Here is a 14,110-nt window from a genome sequence, read left to right as displayed (position 1 = left end):
GGTTCAGGCCGTTGCAGTTCCTGCGGTGCCAGCAGAACAGCCTGTTGTTGGCAACCGTATAGAGCCGTTGTACGAAAGATTCCGGAAACAGGCACCTCCAGTGTTTTTGGGAGGCCCTGATGTGATGAAGGCCGAGCAGTGGCTTTTAGTGATTGAACGCATCCTCAATTTTACGGGAGTGGTTGGAAATGACCGGGTGACCTGCGCCACTTTTCAGTTTCAGGAAGACGCTCTCGTGACCCTCACTCGAGACGTCACGCTGATGACCTGGGAAGAATTCAAGGAGTTATTTAACCCAAGTATTACAATGAAGCAGTCCGCAGTGCAAAGCGGAAAGAGTTCACTGAATTAGTTCAAACTGAGGGAATGTCGGTTACAGAGTATACGACCAAGTTTGACCGTTTGGCAAAGTTGGCAGCGGGAATTGTGCCAACCCACTTTAGTAAGAAAGAAAAATACTTGGCGGGTTTGAGTGCAAAGATTAGACATGATTTGGTTATTACTACCACTGAAGCAACCACGTATGCGGAGATGGTTGAAAAGGCTCTGAGAGCCGAGGGAGCAGTGAAATTTCTTCAGGAGCCCCGGGTGACTCCGAGTGTTGGTGGAACCCCCACTGTTCCTACTCCTATTTATGGTAGGGACGGTGGTGACTCCACCACTGAGCAGAAAAGAAAAGTTGTTCCAGCTACTGGTGGCTCGGGGCAAAGTAAGCGGTTCCGTGGGAACCAAGGCACAGGAGGACGCCAGGGTTACTCTTACCCTGAGTGTCCACGGTGCAAGAAACATCATCCGGGAGAGTGTAACCGGAAGACATGCTTCCTGTGTGGCATGGTGGGGCATTTTAAGAAAGATTGCCCCCATGCAAAGAAAGAGGAGCCGAAAGCTGAGGTGAAACCGGTTCCTGCTCGTGTGTTTGCCATTACCCAAGCTGATGTTGCAGCCAATCCTTCTGTTGTGACAGGTCAGCTTCCCGTCAACAACTTGTTATTTACAGTATTATTTGACTCGGGAGCTACACGTTCATATGTGGCTACAAGAGTAATTGATCTTTTGGGTAGGCCTTGTGATATTTTAGAAAGAGGGTTTGGAACCCTAATGCCTAGCGGGGAATTGGTTATCTCTAATAGGCGCATTAGGTCTATGCCAATTAGAATCGAAGATAGGGAATTGAGTACTGACCCCATAGAATTGAAACTAACTGAGTTTGATATTATACTGGGAATGGATTTCCTATCCAAGTATTCGGCCAGTATAGATTGTAGGCATAAAATGGTGACTTTTCAGCCGGAAGGTGAAGATCCATTTGTTTATGTTGGATCAGTTCGGGGGTCTCGAATCCCGGTTATTTCTGTGCTGAGGGCTAGGGATTTACTATGCAATGGTTGTGTAGGATTTCTAGCGGTTGTATTTGACTCCAGCAGACCTGAAACATTTGGGCCTGAGGTAGTCCGGGTGGTGAAAGATTTTCTTGACGTGTTTCCGAGGAGTTGCCGGGATTGCCGCCACAGCGAGAGATTGATTTTGTAATTGATTTGGCACCTGGAGTCGAACCTGTTTCTAAAGCTCCATATAGGATGGCTCCAGCAGAACTCAAGGAGCTTAAGTTACAACTTCAGGGGATGCTTGACATTGGGTTTATTCAACCCAGTGTATCGCCCTGGGGAGCTCCGGTTCTTTTTGTGAAAAAGAAGGATGGTTCCCTCAAAATGTGTATCGATTATCGGGAACTAAAGATGCTGACGATTAAGAACAAGTACCCGTTACCCAGAATTTACGATCTGTTCGATCAGCTTCAGGGTAAGACAGTGTTTTCGAAGATTGATTTACGGTCTGGTTATCGTCAACTCAGAATTCGGGAGGAGGACATACCTAAGACTGCTTTTAGAACTAGATATGGGCACTATGAGTTTCTGGTAATGTCATTCGGATTGACTAATGCTCCTGCGGCCTTTATGGATCTCATGAATAGGGTATTCAAGGATTTCCTCGATAACTGCATTATAGTGTTTATCGATGACATTCTTGTATACTCTCAGTCAGAAGAGGAGCACGAGCATCATCTTCGAATGGTATTACAGCGACTTAGGGATCACAAGTTGTATGCCAAGTTCAAAAAGTGCAAATTCTGGTTGTCTGAGGTGTCCTTTCTGGGACATATTGTTGGGAAGAATGGAATTACGGTTGATCCAAATAAGATAGAATCAGTGAAGAATAGGCCGAGACCTAAATCTGTGACGGAAATTCAAAGTTTTCTCGGATTAGCAGGGTATTATCGGCGTTTTGTCGAAGGATTTTCTAAACTTTCTATGCCCCTAACCGAATTGACCAAGAAAAATCAGAGATTTGTGTGGTCAGATAAGTGTGAGACAAGCTTTCAGGAGTTGAAGCAACGTTTGATAACAGCTCCGGTGTTAGCTTTGCCATCAGATCAAGAGAAATTTGTGGTTTATTGTGATGCATCCAGACAGGGTCTGGGATGTGTTCTGATGCAAGCTGACAGAGTCATAGCCTATGCCTCTCGTCAATTGAAGGATTATGAGCAGCGTTACCCAACTCATGATTTAGAGCTCGTTGCTGTGGTTTTTTCTTTAAAGATATGGCGACATTATCTTTACGGTGAAAAGTGTGAAATTTATACAGATCATAAGAGTCTTAAATACTTTTTCACCCAGAAAGATCTGAATATGAGGCAGAGAAGGTGGTTGGAGTTGGTTAAAGACTACGATTGTGAAATACTGTATTACCCCGGGAAAGCCAATGTTGTGGCCGATGCTTTAAGCAGAAAAGGACCCGGGCAAATTTGTACTACAGGTATGATAGCCCCTCAACTAGCCTCGAAAATGGTTAGTGCAGGGATTGAGTTCATGGTCGGGAAATTACATAATTTAACACTCCAATCTGATCTGTTGGAAAGAATCAGAAAGGCACAGCTGGAAGATCCTGAGTTAGTAAAGGTTCGAGACGAAGTAATGGCTGGTCGGCCTAGAGGCTTTTCAGTCTCGAACAGTGGAATGTTATTATACAAAGCTCGAGTTTGTGTTCCTAATGTTGGTGAGCTTAAGAAAGAGATACTTGATGAAGCTCACACCACGCCTTATTCGTTGCATCCGGGAACCACCAAAATGTATCAGGATTTGAAACCCTACTTCTGGTGGTATGGGATGAAAAGAGATGTGGTGGACTACGTGTCCAAGTGCTTAACCTGCCAGCAAATTAAAGCTGAACATCAGAGGCCGGCAGGGTTACTGCAACCTTTAGTCCTTCCAGAATGGAAGTGGGAGGACATTGCAATGGACTTCGTAACTGGTTTGCCTAGAACTACGGGGATGTATGATTCAGTATGGGTCATCGTGGACAGATTCACAAAGTCGGCTCACTTTCTACCAGTGAAAGTTACATATTCAGTGGATCAGTACGCTGAATTGTATGTGAAGGAGATAGTTCGTCTCCATGGAGCCCCTAAATCTATTGTGTCAGATAGGGATCCAAAGTTCACATCGAAGTTTTGGGTGAGTCTTCAAAAGGCTATGGGTTCCAAGTTAAAGTTTAGTACAACCTTTCACCCTCAGAATGATGGTCAGTCAGAAAGAACTATCCAGATCTTGGAAGACTTGCTGCGAGCCTGTGTCATGGACTTTGAGGGTTCATGGAGTAAGTACTTGCCTTTAATTGAATTCTCCTACAACAATAGCTACCAGAATACAATAGGGATGGCTCCCTATGAGATGTTATACGGTAGAAAATGTCGTTCTCCTATTCATTGGGACGAGACAGGAGAAAGGAAGTACTTGGGTCCAGAATTAGTGCAGAGGACCAATGAAGCTATTGATAAGATCAAGGCTCGGATGCTTGCTACTCAAAGCATGCAGAAAAGTTATGCTGATCCGAAGCGCAGAGATGTTACATTTCAGGCAGGGGAACATGTTTTCCTGCGGGTTTCACCAATGAAGGGTATTAGGCGCTTCAGGAAGAAGGGTAAGCTAAGCCCTAGGTTCATTGGGCCATTTCAGATACTCGAGAAGGTCGGGCAGGTAGCATATCGGCTAGCCTTACCACCAGCATTATCGGCTGTTCATGACGTATTTCACATTTCCATGTTAAGGAAATACGTATCAGACCCGACTCATGTCTTGAGTTATGAAGCCCTTGAACTGCAGCCAGACTTATCCTATGAAGAGCAACCTGTTCAGATTTTGGATAGAAAGGAAAAAGTTATTCGGAACAAGACTATTGCACTGGTTAAGGTGCTCTGGAGGAACAGTAAGGTGGAAGAAGCCACCTGGGAATTGGAGTCAGATATGAGGACTCAACATCCAGAGCTATTCAGGTTAGATTTCGGGGACGAAATCCTATTAACGGGGGATAATTGTAATGACCACTCTAGTTATGTGGATTAGTAAACGCAATTAGCACTAATTTTTATTATTTTATTATTATTTGTGAATTAATTTAATTGTCGACCCCAATATTTAGAAATAAATATTAGAGTTATAATTTCTCAATTCCGGAGATTTTATTAAACTCTAGGGGTATTATTTAGTCTATATGTGTAATATGCTATTTTTGTAATTTTTGCTCGGCGACAACGGAAAATGCGATGGATGGCTAGATTGATCACATGGGTAAGTTTAGAACCTTATTTCATAGTGGGAAATATTTTAGAGAAAATAAATTATCGGGATTGAGCGGGGTTATGGAAATTGACCATTTTACCCCTAGCTTTGGAAATACCCTAGTTTTAAGTCTAAAGGGCAATTTAGTCATTTGGTTTATTTGAGGATAGGTGGCTGCCTTAAGAAAGTGACACCTAGCATTTTTTTATTTCAGCAAAGAATCAACCTTATTACTCATTTATCACATTTTTAGAAAATTAAAAGAAAATACCAAATTGAAGAACTCTCTTTTCCTTCTCTCTCTCTCTCTCTCTCTCTCTCTCTCTCTCTCTCTCTTCGAAACCAGCTGAGGCAAGGGGTTTTTGGAGCTGAAATTCTGTGTTTTCAGCAAGGGATTCAAGAGGAATCAAGACAAGGTAACCCTAGTTTCTTTCCCCTTAAGTTTTTGAAGTTGTAGTTTAGTTTCATTATGAAATTTCTTGGTTTAGTGGCTGTTAGGTTTTGAAATGTTTGGGGTTCAATTTCTAGGGTTAGTTTGAGTTAATCTAAGTCCCTAGCAACTGGTTTTGATGCTTGATATTAGTTCTAAGCAAGCTTGAGTTTTGAAACTCAAGCTTTGAGCTTTAATGACATAATTTGATTTATTGGTTTGTTCTGTGAATTACTGCCTGGATTCTATTGTTTATGCATTGTATAGGTGTACTGGAGAGTTTGGTAAGGTTTGGGATTGAATTGAATTAAGGGGGATGATTTTTGGGTTCCCAGCACAGAACCGAAATTCCGGTTCTGGGGGACCAGTACCAACCGGTCGACCGGATGGTGACCCAGAACCGGATTTCCAGTTGGGAACCGGTCTGCCTGTTGGGGGAAATTCCAGAACCCTAGTTTTGGCCAATTTTGAGATATTTAGGGTATTTCCATGAGGTTTATCGAGAGGGAAACTTTTAGTTTCAAGTTTAAATCCCGAAAAGTGATTTAGCGAGTCACTCATCTGTGTTACAATTATTGTGATTAGGGCATCCATCTAGCACGTGATTTCCGTTCAGGTCGGCCAGCACACTTGAATTCAGAAAACAGGTAAGAACTGTGTATAATGTATGATGTGGTTATCTGAATGTGTGTATATGTGTTTATATATGCATGCTTGAATTATGTTAAGCACTACCAACACTTGTATGAATAAGTTATAGAGTGCATTGGTACAGTGATTATTGTGGTTGTGAGTACGATACAGTGATACCAACACAGGCATGGGAAAATGCTAAGGTGTGTGGTACATCACTCAGTATTACTCAGTGTTCGGGGTAAACTCTACCAACACTCGTACAGTGAGGTACGATGTGTATGTGGTATAGTGGTTGTACCCTGGTATTGAACGTTCATACTCATCTGTTAAGCTCTGTAAATAGGTGTATGGGCGCCTATTTACAGGTCAAAAATTATATGGTATGTTATATGCATTTTTTACTGAGTCTGTTGACTCACAGTTTCTACTTCCATGTGTAGGTAAAGGAAAGGCGAAGGCTGAACAAGAATGAACCTGAGCTCGGGTGAGATTGTACATGTCAAGCAGCGCGACCTGGAGTGTTCGGTCTCGGGACATCTGGGAGTTGTATTTTGAAAGTCGCTGTGCGACCTAGAACTTGTGTATTTTGAAATGTATAGTTTGAAAAGTAAATTTTACAAAGTTTGAAAACGGGATCCCGGAATTTGTAAATATTATATTATATTACAAAGTTTAATATTTAAAGCAAAAGTTTTAATTTGACACGTTTTTCGAGAAATTTCTTTGATTAGCAAAGATTGCACAATAATTAAAAAAGCACTGTAGCGTGCCTTAACATTAAGGCGTTACAGTCTCTTTGTCATAGTTTCTTGTCACACGGTCCCTCATGATGGACTCTTGCCATGTCATCTTTAGTGTCAATGGTCATCTTTATGGGCGCGTCATTGCTTCACGTAAGTGGGAGTTGCATGTTGTTGAGCATGTGGTTGTATGGGCGACTTGGTCTATTTTTCCATGACTTTAGGAATACACATGGGCTCCACCAAATACAATAATGACACTTTTTTCCTTTTTTTCCAAGAAAATATAAATAACCATATTGTCATGGTTTCCTTCTTGGGTCCTAACCTTCATTTTGTTTTTGTTGAACTTTTTCAGGAACAAAAAGTGAGTTGCGGGACCCAAGGCTATGTTGTTGCTGATCACCTCGCGAATATAGAGGAATCCGCTACCAACCAACCTTTTACTAGGACAAGGTGGCCCGCTCGACAGACTAGGGCCAAGCCTGCGATGGTGTACTTTGAGGCGAGCCACATCACTTCTTCATTCGAAAGTATATCACAAATATGCGATTATCTTAGCGCTCATGGGCTTAGCTTTGGCAGAGAGGGGCTATGTAGAGCCCCGACTCCCACCGAGCGAAATTGTTTTCCTCCCCATGAGAGCATATTCGCGTGGGGCCCCTCTTTGCTTATGGCGGGGGGTGCGCTCCCTCTCGCCTCTTACTATTGGGACGTCCTTGGAGCCTTGGGATTGGCTCCTTTCCAGCTATCTTCCAACAGTTATCCCATTCTGGCGGGACTTAAATCCCTGTACCACATGCTAGAGCTTGGAGATTCGACACCCGCGGAGGTGTTGTATATGTATCAGTCGAAGGTCAGTCCTGCTAGGAGAGGGAAACACAGCGACGACTGTTACTATCTGAGTTGTGTGACCTCTCCAATGATTTTTGAGGGTCTCCACAAGAAGGCATATGACAAAAAGAATGAGTTCTTTTGGGTGTGGGGCCCATCTGACAGGAGTCACCATCACTTCAATCGCATATGTGATACACATTGCACTTTGGCTTCATTCAATGATTGTTGTTTACTGTATTTCTTTTGTAAGTGCTGACTTGTATTTTTATCTCTCTCTTTTTTTAGAGACCATCTCTATTTCATCATCTGACTGGTTGAAAGAGAGGGTGAGTCTTCTGCAAGGTGTTGACATTCGCAAGCGAAATCTTTGCTTCCTTCTCCACGACAACCACCTCAGGGCATGTGGTTTATTAAAAGAGTCGAGAATGACTAAAGATGATTCCTTTAAAAAAGTAGCCAATTGGGAAGATTTACCCGACCTGACTCGCCCTTCTAGGAAACGACGAGCTAAGTTGGTGTCGGCCCTTGATACTCCTGTCCAAGACTTGTGCCCTTAGCATAATGGGTGCGAGACTAGTAACCCGGGAGGTAAAGTGTGCGACTTGTACCTTAGGCTTTCAAGTAGAGCTGGGTGGTCCCCCACACTTCTTTCTTCAGACCTTACTATTTACACCCATGATAAGTATAAATATTCATTGCTTCTTTATATGGAAGTAGATGGGAAAGTTCATAGATGGGACCATTGGTTGATGAGTGGGGAGCTGCTTTATGCGAGCAGTCCCACCTTTAATGTATTGTACGCGTCAGGGTTGGATCAATATGGCTCCAACCTTATGTCTAAAAAAGATAGTACTTTAGTGCTCCCCATGGAGAGAGCGCACATAGCTTTAGGACAAGGTCTTTCCTTCATTGCTTTGTTTGACTTTCCTGACTTGACTTAGATACATGCTTGTGGTTACACCTTACATTTATGTTATTCTCCATAATCATATCTTGTAGTACATTTGTCTTTTAACAATGACTGATGTGTAAATTTTCTTTTGACTTTTCGGAATCAAGTTAAGATTAGTATAAAGATATGCATGTATACATAGTTAGTGTACATGTTAGAATATCAGCTAGAGTACTGAGAATATCGGCCAAAGTACCGAGTATATCAGCTAGAGTACCGAGAATATTGACTAAATTACCAAGTATATCGGCCGAAGTACTGAGAACATCGGTTAGAGTACCGAGAAAGGATCATGGTTAGGTGAACGGACACCTAATTATTATCTGGTTATTTATTTATATTTATGCTTCTTACTGAGTCTATCGACTCACAATTATTACATCCATGTGCAGGTAGGAGCCAGAACTGAATCGAAATGAGTCTACAGCTGAATGAATATTGTACATATCAAGATGGTTAGACTTGGAGTGTTTAGGTCTTCGGGATAGTTTAGGCTCATATTTTGATAGTCGTTAGGGGATAACTTTTGTAGTAAATGTATTTTGAAACCAGCTGCAAACTTTTAACGGGATCCTAGAATTATGTAGTTATATGTATTTATTTAAGTTTAAGTTTATTTAAGAAAGTTTTAATTATTCACGTTTTTCAAATAAATCCTTTGATTAGCAAAAAAGTGCACAATAGTTAAGAAAACATCGTGACATGCTTAAATTAGTAGGGTGTTACACTTGCTACTAGGGAAAAGGTTTCCTCATAATAAATTCCTTCCTCGGTATTATAACCTTGGGCCGCTAATCTAGCATTTGTTATGCACAATAACCCCATGCTCATCCACCTTGTTTCTATATACCTATTTTGTTCCAATCACTGATTGATGTGACAGTCTTAGAACTAACTCCCAAACATTATTTCTTATAAATTAATTTATTTTTTCTTGCATAATTAGAAGCTTAAATTCATCAAATTTGGCCTCTTTAAAATTCTTTGGTTCAATTTTAGAAATAAAAGCAATAAAATTATACAAGTTTCTAAGGGAGTTTCTAGTAGTGACACCTTGTGAAGGATCTGTTGGGTTTTGTGCCCTAAATAAAATCCATTTCAATATAATCAGATTTACTAATTAATAAAGATTAAAAATCGCTTTTATGTTGCTTGGTTCACATGATTTATATCATGATTATGTTTAATGTATAAATTCTATTAAGTCCAGAACATATATATATATATGTTCATGATTATAGTGTCGTCAGTACATTGAAATATAATCATGCTGATATGTTCAAAAGTTTAATTCTCATGATTTGTCAGTTCATTGGATTTAGACTGGCATGATAATTAGCGATAATGTATACTTACACCTTGGATAAGTGTTATGTCCTTTCCAGGGCATTGGCAAAGTTTACCAGTATCGGATGTATGGAGTTTACATTAGAAGAGACCGATATTGACCTTGAATATGATATCATAAACTTACCGTTATATCTTTCTAAGTTAATATCAATGGTTGATTTTAGGTCTATGGATCTTAATCCTGATATGATTAGGTTCAATCTTAGTTGTATTATTTATGTTCTTCAATTTGTTTGTTAAATCGACCAATTGGATCTTCTCGTGACATACAGATTAAGGACATGGTAGTTCAATTGAGTGGGAGCGTTGATCGTAGATATAGAATCTATAGCTTCTATAAGTATTTAGAAGTGAAACGATGATTTCCTTTGAGCTTGGTTGAATAGAGATAAATGATTGATGTCTCATTTCAGTAATTATATTAGTTTACTAAAGTATCATTTATAGGTAGCTAAGTGTTTAAGGATAAAATACATTGAAGGGTAGAACGATAAATTTGTCCTTATTCAATGTAGATCATCTATAGAGGATTTTTGACTATTAGGATTGTAATAATGGATAATCATAACGTATCTATATCGTGGTACATATAGAATGTTCTATATAATTGAGAGTGTTATTCAATTCCAAATCTATAGTGGCGCAATGCGGAATTAATAAGTTGAGATTTTACTTGGTGATTCTAGTTCTACTTATTGAAAGCTCGATTATATAGGCCCACGGTCCCCTCACTAGTTGAGATAATACTGTTTGCAGACTTAGTTAATTGATTTTACTTAATCAATTATAATTCTAAAATTAGACTATGTCTTATTTAAGAATTTTCACTAAGCAATGACTTAATTGTGAAGAAAAGAGGTTTTGGGGTCAATTTGTTAATTAAGAGACTTTATATGGTCTAATCAATAAATTACATAAATGACTATTTTCTTTAGTAATTAATTATAATCATTAAATAAATAGTTTTGGCATTTATAGGATTGAATTGGAAAATATGGTATCATTGATAAGTAGAATAAGTGGTTAAAATAAAGTGACAAAAATCTAACTAGAAACTGGTCCATTATTTCTTACGACCATAAATGATTTTTGCCCAATATTTTATTCTTTTATAATCCATATAATTCAGTCCTAAGCCCTAGTTGAAACACTATAAAAGGAACATAATACTCTCACTCATCTAACTTTTGTCAACTGGACTATTCAACCAAACTTGATGAGAGAGTTCCTTCCTTAGTGATTTCAATCTTCCTTCATTGTTCTTCGATATTCGAACCCATAGTGAATGAGTGTCATACCCACACATAGCAAGTCAAGTACTCAATCATAGTGAGTAAGACGGTGGTAACCAAACTCGAAGGAGAGAAATAGATCTAAGTTCAAATCTTGACAATGCTCTGCTACAGAAAGGAATCAAGGGCTAAAGATCTTGAATGGAAGGAGTCATTATATTCCGATGCAATCAATGTAAGGTTTTCTTAAACTCTTATGTGTTTATTTCATTGTTTTAGAGAATTCATATTTAGGATGTTAATTCAACATACTTGTTAGTAAATCTAGATCCTGGTAAAATATTCCCAACAGGGTCACTTAAAATTTAGTCTATATGACGAGCACTTTTGATTTCTACTCATGTGGAAGGTTAGAATTCATACCTTAGCTTTCATTTACCTTTTCCATGGCTGGTTCTTCTTTGGGAGTTTGTGATGGAGCATTGGATGATTCTCCAATATCAAGATTTTGAACCTCATCTCTCAAACCTACAACATCATCCTCTAAACTATTGCTTGTAGGCGGGTTAGTATCATCAAAAGAAACATGAATAGATTTTTCAACAAAATTAATTCTTTTATGTTAGAAATTATTTTACCAGGATCTTAGATCTACTCACAAGTATGTTGATTAACACCCTAAATATGAGCTTTCTAAAACGATGAAATAAACACATATAAAGTTTAGGAAACCTTACATTGGGTGCAGCGGAATATAATGACTCCTTCAGTTCAGATATCTAGCCCTTGATTCCATTCTGTAGCAGAGCATTATCAATATCTGAACCTGGATCTCTTTCTCTGATTCTGTAGTGCTGAAACTCCTTCTTGTTGAAAGTCTTTCTTCACGATCTTCCTCACTATGGTTGAGGTATCACTTGCTGTGTGTGTGGGCACTACTCTAACACTAAGTAATTTTCGAAATTGAAGAGGAAGAAGAAAGAGAAAGGGTCGGCCAAAGATAAGGAGAGAGGAAGGCTCAGTTTTTTCTGAATGAAAAGTCAGAAGAAAGTGTGTATTTCCTGAAGCCTTCACTATCTATTTATAGCATTCCACTAGGGTTAGGTTTGAATTATTTGGCATTAAAATAATGAAAATATCAGTTTAAATTCCTTACAAAAGTGGTCGGCCATGCATAGTGGATTTGGGCCTCACTTTTTGCAATTTTGCAGTTTTATCTTTTCTGCATCTGATTTTCTCAAAAACGCCAATTTTCAAATTCAACCATTTAAATGCCAATTCTAACTATTTAATAACTATAAATAATTATTAAATAATATTGTCATTTATCATATTTATTAATTGAACCATACAAAGTATCATAATTAACAAATATGCCCCTAAAACTCTTTCTTTACAATTTCGCCCTTACTTAGTGAAAAATTCACAAATACACATAGTCTAATTTGAGAATTATAATTGATTAATCAAAACTAATTATATGAGTCTTACAAGCAATATTATCTCAACCAGTGCGGGGACCATGGGTCTATATAACCAAGCTTCCAATAAGTAGATCAAGACTTTATTACTAAAATTCACTAACTTATTAATTCTTCGTTGAATCCACGCATAGAACTTAGAATTGCACTCTCAGTATATAGAATGCTCTATATGTTCCACCATATAGACACATCATTAGTTATCCATTGTTATAATCCTAATTTGATCAATGATCCTCTATATGAATGATCTACAATGTAAAGGGATTAGATTACCGTTACACCCTACAATGTATTTAATCCTTAAAACACTTAACCCCGCATAAATGATATTTCAGCTTATTTGAAATGAGATCTCCACCATTTATTTTCGTTTGGTCAAGCTCAAAGGAGATCATCCTTTACTTACTATTCGCCAGATAGAAGCTATAGATTCCATGTTTATGTTAGCGCTCCCACTCAATTGCACTACCGTGTTCCCAAAATGTACGTATCACCCTGACCTAAAAGTAGGCTTAACTAACAAATCAAAGAACACGAATAGCCTCCTGAGATTGAGCCTAATCATAATAGGATTAAGATCATTTGATCTAAGATGAACTAGGCGATATTGATATGAATAGATATTACGGTAAGTTTAATAAATCTAAGTCCAATTTCAATATCGGTCCCTTCCGATGCATACTCCATGCATCCAACCTGAGCTTTACTTTGACCAATGCTCTGGAAAGAACATAGCATTTCTCCAAATGCAAGTAAACTCTGTTGTAGATTATCATATCAGTAAAACCCTATGTCTGATAAATCTAGGAAACTTTATTCACATAGTCATGTTTACTTTCTAATGTGTTGACAGCACAATAAACAGGATCAAGTATGTGAAAAGGGTTTCAGATGAATTTATACATTATGTACATATAATCATGAAATAAATCATGTGAACCATGCAATATTAAATGTTATTTCTGATCTATATTAATAAGTAAATCTGATTATATTGAAATGAGTTTTATTTAGGGCATAAAACCTAACAAACTCCCACTTGCACTAATTTAAAACAAAAGGTGTATTTCAAATAATCTCAACACCTTGATATACAAATCAAGTGTAGTAGTAGTAAACTCCTTGTAATAGGATCTGAAAGGTTGAATTAAACACAACCTTTTCTCCACCATTACTCTTCCTTAATCATAAAATCATTAATAATGTGAAATTCCTCTCTATATGTCTACTCTCTTGGGATACTGGATTCTATACCTTTGGCAACTACTTCTTGGTTAATCAGGAAATTAACACTAATAGTCAAGGCAATTTGGAATGGTGCCAAAAATGTATAGAACTTTCCTTAGACTGAATAAGTACCTTTCCTGCAACTTTAACATTTAGACCCTTCCTGGTAGACCTAGAGACTTCGGATAGGTTTTTACACTTCTCCAAAATCACTATTCCACCCCCAGAGTAATCACCATCTTACCAAAAAGATTTTCTAGCACAAAGGCAAATTTCGAAATCTGATGTAGTGTAGTCTAAGAGTTTTAAACACACCCTTATAGACTAAAATATAGTTCCTCTTCTTAATCTTAAGATTTACTTGATTGTCTTCTAATGTTCTGTTGGGTTTTATGCCCTAAATAAAACTCTTTACAATCTGATTAGTTATCAATATAAGAAATCTGAAGTGATTGATGTTTGCATGAATTCTACATGCTAATGGTTTAATATCTTTATTATGTTTACACACAGAATCAGTTAAATCCAGATTATATGTTTATTTACAATTATAGTATCGTCAACACAGTGGAATGTGATTGTGATCATATGAATCAAAAGACTTGG

This window comes from Cannabis sativa, chromosome 2 (assembly GCF_029168945.1).
Source record: "Cannabis sativa cultivar Pink pepper isolate KNU-18-1 chromosome 2, ASM2916894v1, whole genome shotgun sequence".
Classification (NCBI taxonomy): Eukaryota; Viridiplantae; Streptophyta; class Magnoliopsida; order Rosales; family Cannabaceae; genus Cannabis; species Cannabis sativa.
This window is presented reverse-complemented; position numbering follows the sequence as displayed.